This window comes from Elephantulus edwardii, unplaced genomic scaffold (assembly GCF_000299155.1).
Source record: "Elephantulus edwardii isolate Elephantulus edwardi_28Jun2011 unplaced genomic scaffold, EleEdw1.0 scaffold00002, whole genome shotgun sequence".
NCBI classification, from domain to species: Eukaryota; Metazoa; Chordata; class Mammalia; order Macroscelidea; family Macroscelididae; genus Elephantulus; species Elephantulus edwardii.
The window spans coordinates 7,622,006-7,630,181 of NW_006399752.1; positions in this window are offsets into that span (position 1 = coordinate 7,622,006).

The window sequence follows — 8,176 nt, forward strand, 5'->3', positions numbered from 1 at the left end:
CCATCAGGTGAAATCCAGGTATATAACCTGCATTTATGCCTCTTAAAAAATGTATTTGCTATGAATAAGTCATTGATTGTGCAAAATTCGATCATTCTCTCTCCAGCTCCATTTCTGTCTGAAATTAGGTTCAATTGCTTGAGATAAATCAACTAGAGAATTGTTAACACCTTGGGGTTTAATCTAAATCTGTATTTTAGTTGTTTTAGCTATCCAATAATCCGCTAAATTCAGTTATAATTGTTTCAAGAAGTATTATTTTCCATATCTTTTGCATTGCTTTTCAAAGTAAGTCATAGTTTAAAATAAACAATCTGAAAGGTGAATTGTGTCAACTGAAGACCTAGTTTTAAAGGCTGTTTTCATGAGGCTATATTTAACCTCTCCAGCATTTTTAGGATGTAAACTATCAGACACATGAATCATTTTAACTGTAAAGAGCATATGCATTTTCTGTGGATATTTTCCACAGAGTTCTTTGCCTGAAACACTATAGGCACTTGCCACGTATTTACTGAATGAATGGAAGCTGAAGAAAGGCTAAAAATAAGGTTGAAACTCATACTCTAACTGACAAAGATGGATTTTAAAGTTATTTACAATAGAAAGATTACGGGAAATGTCATGATAGACTATAGTCAATAAGAAGTGTTAAACTAAATTCCCAGTTGTTTTATTTTTCTTTTTTAAATGTCTATCTACCGATTGTCATGACTCATGATAATAACAAGTACATAAGAGCCGTGCTTCACAGAGTTTTCAGTGACTGATATTTTGGAGGAAGATCACCTGACCTTCCTTCTAAAGTGTGGCTGGGTGAACTTAAACAATACAATTTTCAATTAGCAACCAGGCTCTTTAACTGTATACACCATCCAATTTCTCCTCATATAGGAAACTAGCAAAAATGGTGGGCAAATTAACAAAACAACAGGTAAGTGAATGACAGCAAAAGAATTGAGGGATAATGTGAAGTAAGTAACTGAAAGCATGGGACTCAGACAAAAGGAGAAAATTGAAAATGAAACTTTAATGATTTTTGTATAGCTTGTGTAGCTGAAAATTTGACAACTGATGAAAGGCTAATAGCAGAGCATTCCAATGAGGCCTAATGAGGGAGGTATTCTCATAGAGCGGATGAGATAAAAATAATCACTAAGGAAAGAAAAAGAATGTTACTATCTTATGAATGAAAAGCATAGTGATTGAAAACATCAAGTAGTAGAATTAACCTTGATTCAAATTGACAAACAAATAAAAGGGAATTTAATGTGGTCTGAACATCTTAAATCCATTTAAAGTTCTCATGAAAAATAAAAGCCATTATTTCTTGAAATAGAAAAGCATTAATCAGGGTTCTGAACAAGGGAGGTCTCAGTCATGCTTTATATTCCATTTAAATTTTCAAATTCCAAGAGAGACAAGGACAAGCAGCAGGTAATTTTCTTGTTCTGCAACAGGCCCTTTTTAAAGTCCTCCCAGGAGAAGAGGAAATGAGGTGAAAGGAATAAGGGGAAATGGAAGCAGAAGTGGTTTTACTATTGTCCTCACCCTTTCTGGGAGACCAATGCTTAGAAACAGAAATTACAAACTGAAAGAAAAATCTCCCCAAATTTTTTCAATTTAAATTCAAGATAGATCTAAATTCAACAATAAAGCCTTAAAGTTAACTATTAGAAATCAGAGTTTGAAAATACATGTCACTTGACAGAAGCATTAGATTTCCAGTCATTAGCAGGCCACCAGTATTCAGTTCTTCTAGGTCAGTTCTTCCAACCATGAGGTAATTTTTAAAACAATTTTTTTAAATTTTTATTCATTTTAATGAAAGATTACAGAGACATTGGATTTCCATTCATTCATTGTTGCACTTTTCTTCCTGCCCCAGCTCCCCCCAAGTTCACTTTTCTCTTTGAAAAGTAAAAGAAAAATTTTTCAATCCCTCTCCTCAAGTCCACTCCACTATGCAGCCTTTGTTCTGGACTCCTGTCATAACAATAATACCTAATCATGTATGTCTTTTAAACAGTTCTCTCCCTCATCTGTTTCAATAGAGTATGCATAATTTAACCCATCTTTCTCAGTCTCCCCACAACCTCAATGTGAGCCCTGTTTTACAACAGTGGCACTATGCAGTATTTGTCCTATTGTGACTGGGATATTTCACTCAGCATAATGCCCTCCAGGGTCACCCATTTTGTATAATATTTCATGAGTTCCTTGTTTTTCAATGCAGCATAGTATTCCATTGTGTGAATATACCACAGCTTTTCTATACATTCATTTGTTGATGGGCACTTAGGTTGTTTCCAACTCCTTGCTATTGTGAACAAAACCGTGATAAACATGGGTGTGCATTATATCTGCTTGGGTGGCAGTTATGGTTTCTTTGGGGTATATATATACCCACTAGTGGAACTGCTGAGTCAAATGGTATTTCTATTTGCAACCTTTTGAGAAAGCACCATACTGCCTTCCATGGCGGTTGTACCATTTTATACCATGAGGGTATTTTTAGAGAGGAGTCTTTCCTTAGTCATTCTACTCTCCACTTCAGGTTGATGATGGCTCAACATGCTAATTTTATCTTAAAAATTTTCTTTCTTACTTTAACCTATAAGAAGTACATTATAGCTGTTTAAGGAACAACACAGAAGCTTTAAGATTCTTTTCCATTGTGTTTTCACTGAAGAAAATTATACAAATTCACTTATCTGAAAAAGTGAATTTTTTTTCATTTGCTTTGAATAGAAGACTGTTAATATTATCTCTTGTTCTTCACATCATGACTGATTATATTATCCAAGGTCTTTCTAGCTGTTTGGGAGTTAGTTTTATTTTTTTATGTTTCCACTGGGTGTGTCTGATTCAGGTCATAATCTTTCTGATCACTTGCTTTGCATCTGAGAGCTGGATAATAAATAAGGATGACTGAAGAATTAATGCCTTTGAGCTGTGATGTTACAGAAGAGCATTGAACATCCCATCGATGGCCAAGAGAAAAAACAGGTATTTCTTGGAGAGAGTGCAGCCTGAAAGCTCCTTGGAGGCAAGAATGATGAGGCTTAGCTTCACATTCTTTAGGTACGTTGCTAGGAGAGGCTATTCTTTGGAGAAGGGCATGATGCTGGGAAGAGAGGAGGGTAGGCGAAGCAGAGGAAGACCTCGATCAGGTGGATTGATAGTAGGTGACTTCCACAATGGGTTCATGTGTCAGGAAATGTGAGTATGACACAGGATAGAACAGGGTTCAGATTTTTTGTTCATAGGGTCCCTATGAGTCGTACAGCGCCTAACAATAATAAGAACTGTTATAACTGAGTTATTTAATTTAAGTTCTTAATAAAGGCTTCAATTTTAGGATTTCATTCTCATTAATTTTTTTTAATGATTGCATTTTACTTTTTATTGCTTTATCAGGGTTGTTGTTATTGTTAGGTGCCATCAATTCAACAACAGCTCATAGAAATACTAGGAACAACAGATCTGAACCTTGATGTATTCTATGCCCAATCTTCCTACCTGGGATTAAAGAAGGTTGTTCATGTCAGGTAAAACAATTTTTAAGTCAGTAACAAAATAAAATTTTGCCAAATTTTAATCCAACCTCAGTAATATTATTTCTTTACTAGCAAATTTACATCTGGCATTCAAATATTTATGTTACAAAAGAAAGTCATAGAAAATAAATTTGAAAGCTTAGTTCAGTTTGGATATGCCATGTAAGTCTGATTTGCTTTATTCAAAGTAGATTTTATAAGATCCTAATTATCATTTAAATGCAGTAGAGTCATGAGCATGAGCTTTGTGGTCAGATTTGCCCTAGAACGTAATTGCTATATTACTTGGGCAACTTGTGCCCATGTTTCCTAACCTGTTGTTGTTGTTATGTGCCGTCGTGTCAGGTTCCTAACCTATAATGTGGAAATACTACTTGGGCCTCATCAAATGTTTAAGATTGAGACAATGTGGGTTTTACTGTCATGACGGAAGTCCAGAGTGAAGACTGCACAGTGGAGTGAACTTGGGGGGAAGGATTGTATAAAAATGAAAGAATTTTTCTTTTACTTTTCAGAGAGGGGAGTGAATTGGGAGGGAGGGGATGAGCAGGGAGAAAAGTGCAACAATAAATGACTGGAAATCCTAAGTCTCTGCAAACTTTTATTAAAATTAATTCAAAAAATTAAAAAAAAAGACTGAGACAATGCCTGAAAAATATTTGGTATAATACTTAACAAACAAAAAGTGCTTAATAAATGGAAGAAATTGCTCATTGCAACATTACATAACTAGCACATGTTTGCAGGCCTTTTCTTTATTGGCAAGGAGGAGAACATACCCAATTTCATTAAAAACTAAACTCTTCTAAATAACCAATCAATAATCAAGAATAGACCAGAAAAGATCTAGACATTTCAAAGACATTTCAAGTAAGCTGTTTCTAAAAAAACAAAAACAAAAAAAAACAAAACCAAAAACCAAAACCTCAAACAACCAAAACCCCAAAACCCCCCAAATTGACACTAGTAAATGTTTTTATCCACTTCCTGGCCTCCATTTTCATGTAAAGTCAACTCTACATGAATTCCTGTGACTTTAATCCCATTATTTCTTGGGTTCCAAGTCTCCCTCTTGAAAGTCTTTTGAATATTCTCATTCATTTTTCTTTCTTTCCTCTGTTAAGACATGGAGCCCTGGTGGCTTAGTGATAAGGAATTGTACTCCCAATTCAAAGGGACATTGTTGAAATCCCCCAGCTATTCTATGTGAAAAAGAATGTCAGTCTCCTCTCATGTGATTTACTGCCTTTGAAAACCCATTGGAGAGTCAGCTATGGGTTGGTTCAGACTTGGAGCTACACAACATCAACAACAACATAGTCTAGGGACTCAACAGCACCTAATAATGAGAAGATAGTCTAGGGAAAACCACATAGAAAACAAAAAGAATGTATTAGAGGAATCTTACTCAGACAATATATGTCTTTACTAACATACTGCAAATTTAGATACTCAAATCTAATAAAGAGAGGGTATCTTTTGAGAGAAACTGATTCTTAAAGGCTTTTTTTTGAAGAATGCTTCTTGGGCACTATCCATAAGAACAACCTCTTTACAGAAAAGTAAACTGAATAAAATTTCATAACTCATCATTAGAAAGACTAAAGCTGAAGTGTTTAGTCCCAATTATATTTCTGAAGGAATAAAACCTCATCTAGTTTTTGGTTTTCCTTTTGTTATTGCAGTTATGGATATAACACTATGAATGTAGCTTATCTCATCAGTTCTCAAAAGCTAAAAAGGAGGGGCTCTGATTAGTTCTTGGATGGGAGATCACCTGGGAATGCCAGCAAACATGATAGATGAAGGAGGGATGGAAGTTGTCAATGATTTCATCTTGCTTGGATCTACAATCAACATCCTTGGTACCAGTTGTCAGGAAATCCGGAGATGTATTTGCACTGACATAGTCCTCTCCAAAATGCTGAAGTGTCTGGGTGTCTAATGTTTATCATTAAAAATGTATTTCCTAGCCAATAATTAACTATATATTTTTGTGCTGAAGTATTCATTGTATTAAAAATCGAGGATTAGGATGGGATACAAATCCCACCCTTCCAGAGGCTTATCTAAGCTCATGAGGCCTCAGTCCTAGCTCTCTCTCTTGGAATGCCTGCCTTCAATGGATAGTCTACAACACTCTGTAAAACCAGCCTGCACACCTACAATCCCAAGTCATTCTCCTGATGGGTCAGAGTTTCTGGGAGACTTCCTGCAAACCACCGAACCCAAGGAACATACAGGAGCCAGGGTATTAAACAGAGGAGGGGCTGTTAATGTCAGAAATCACGGACTTATATAGCAGGTCAAGGCTTAGGGACAACATTGATTAGGCATTTCTTATAACTGGTCTGCTACTATTTTTACCTGGATGATTTATAAATACAAGAGCAATGATGTCAGATTGAAGACTAAGGTATGTCTGATTCAGGCGACAGTCTTCTTAATCATTTGCTATGCATTGGAAGGCTGAACAATAAATAAGGATGACAAAAGAATTGATGTCTTTGAGTTGTGGTGCTGGAGAAGAGTACTGAATATCCCATGGACTGGCAAAAGAACAATTACATCTTGAAAAAAGTACAGCCAGAGTGCTCTTTGGAGGCAAAGACAGCAACGCTTCAAGATTCCTTAAAAAGGGACATCATGCTTCGAAAAATGGAGGGTTAGTGAAGGAGAGGAAGACTCCATGTAAGAAAGATTGGCATGCAGTGACTTTAGCAGTGGGTTTCAATGTGTCAGAGATGATGAGGATGGCACAGGATAGGACAGGGTTCAGGTTGGCTGTTTATAAGGTTGCTGTGAGTTGTACTCAACTCAGCAGTACCTAAGAACAATGACTTTTTTAGTAGATGGAGGAAGTGGTCTCTGGAAAAGTTATATTTCCAGCCTAAGGTCACACAGTTTGAATTCCCTAGCTGCTCCATAGGAGAAAGGTGGGCAATCTCCTGCCGTCTCAGATCGGCAATCTGTGAAAATATGAGGGTTTCATGTGTTAGTTCTGACATGATTGCACATAGTAACAATTGATGCTTCAGAATCCTTTTTACTTCAAATATTTGAGTCAACTTAAAATAAACAGCAAAATAAATAATGGAAAAAATCTTAACATTTTCAATTATCTTTCTAGAATTTGAGAATTATTTATGACTTCACTTGATAGCCTCTACTCAAAGTATAACACGCATAACTCAATTTAATGACAATGTGATTAAAGTCTAAGCTGACAATTAAAAAAACAATCTCTATTTTTGACAAAGATGTACTTTTCTCTAAAGTGTTATTTACCAGGAACACTATATTCTACAAATTAAATATATTTGCTTTTTAGAAAATTTAGACTGATTCAGATGACCTTCACTTTAAGAAACTAAATGCAAAGCAAAAAAAGCAATGGACAAATAAAAAAGGGAGGAAACCCTCAATTAAAATCCATTTGATGTCAGAAATATTGTCTCTCTCATATTTGAAAATGACTACAGGCTTCTTATTAGACTGCTGACACTCACTAATGGCTGCATTTAAACTTCCTCTGAGAGCATCTTGTTTGTGTCAGGATTTCTCTGGCTCACAGAAAAAGTGGCAGCTGTGATGGTGAGTCACTAAGACCAATTCCCAGCTAAGCAGCTGCTGCTGAAAGCTGTGCTCCAATCATCAATCACTCACTTATTGTGGCAGTTAGTCTGTCACATAATCTTCCCAGTCTATTGACTTTGTAGGTTGTTGCTGTTCGCATTCGATTACAGTTTACTACTGCCACGTCATAATTAATTGTAACAGCATCATCTTAGAGACATCTGAATACTAGAAAATCAACACGTATGTTGATGTTATATGCCATCAAGGTGCTTGTGACTCATAGCGACACTATGAACCGTTGCTTATCCTGAGTCAATCTCACTGTCTCCAACACATCTACCCACATTACTCTAGATACTATGTCAACCCATCTATCTCATCTGGAATTTTCCTCTCCTGTGCTGTCTCTCCACCCTTCCAAGCATGATGTCCTTCTCTAAGGACTGGCCTATGTGAGACGGAGCTTCAAAATCCTTGCCTTCAAGGAGCAGCTTGGTTTGATACTGGGAACATACTGGTTGCACTTCCTCTAGGATTGATTCATCTGACTCATAGGTCTGCACCATTCTGACAGTCCCTTCAACAACTCCTCTCTCTGAGGGTTTTCCTCTTTCCCCCTGACCCTCTACTCTGCCAAACATGCTGTCCTTCTCCATAGACTGGTCTCATTATATATCTCAAAATATATATATATATGAAATCTTGCCATTCTTGTTTCTAAAGAGTGTTCTGAGTGTACTTATTTCCAAGCCAGTTTTGCTTATTCATCTAGGAGTCTATGATATTATATTCAGTATTCGTAGCCAATACCACAATTCATCGTTTCAATTCTGCTTTAGTGTTCCTCATTTATCCACTAACTTTCTAAAAATATGCACACATATATAAGTTCGAAGGATAGGGAAACTCAACTTTAATGTTCTAGAGGACAAAATAACTAGATGATGTCCAGCTGAGATACTCTAAGCATCAGCTGAAGGTTGAAATATGATCTCTCTAGAAGGTTGTATAGACAAAACTCAGAACCATAAAAATGG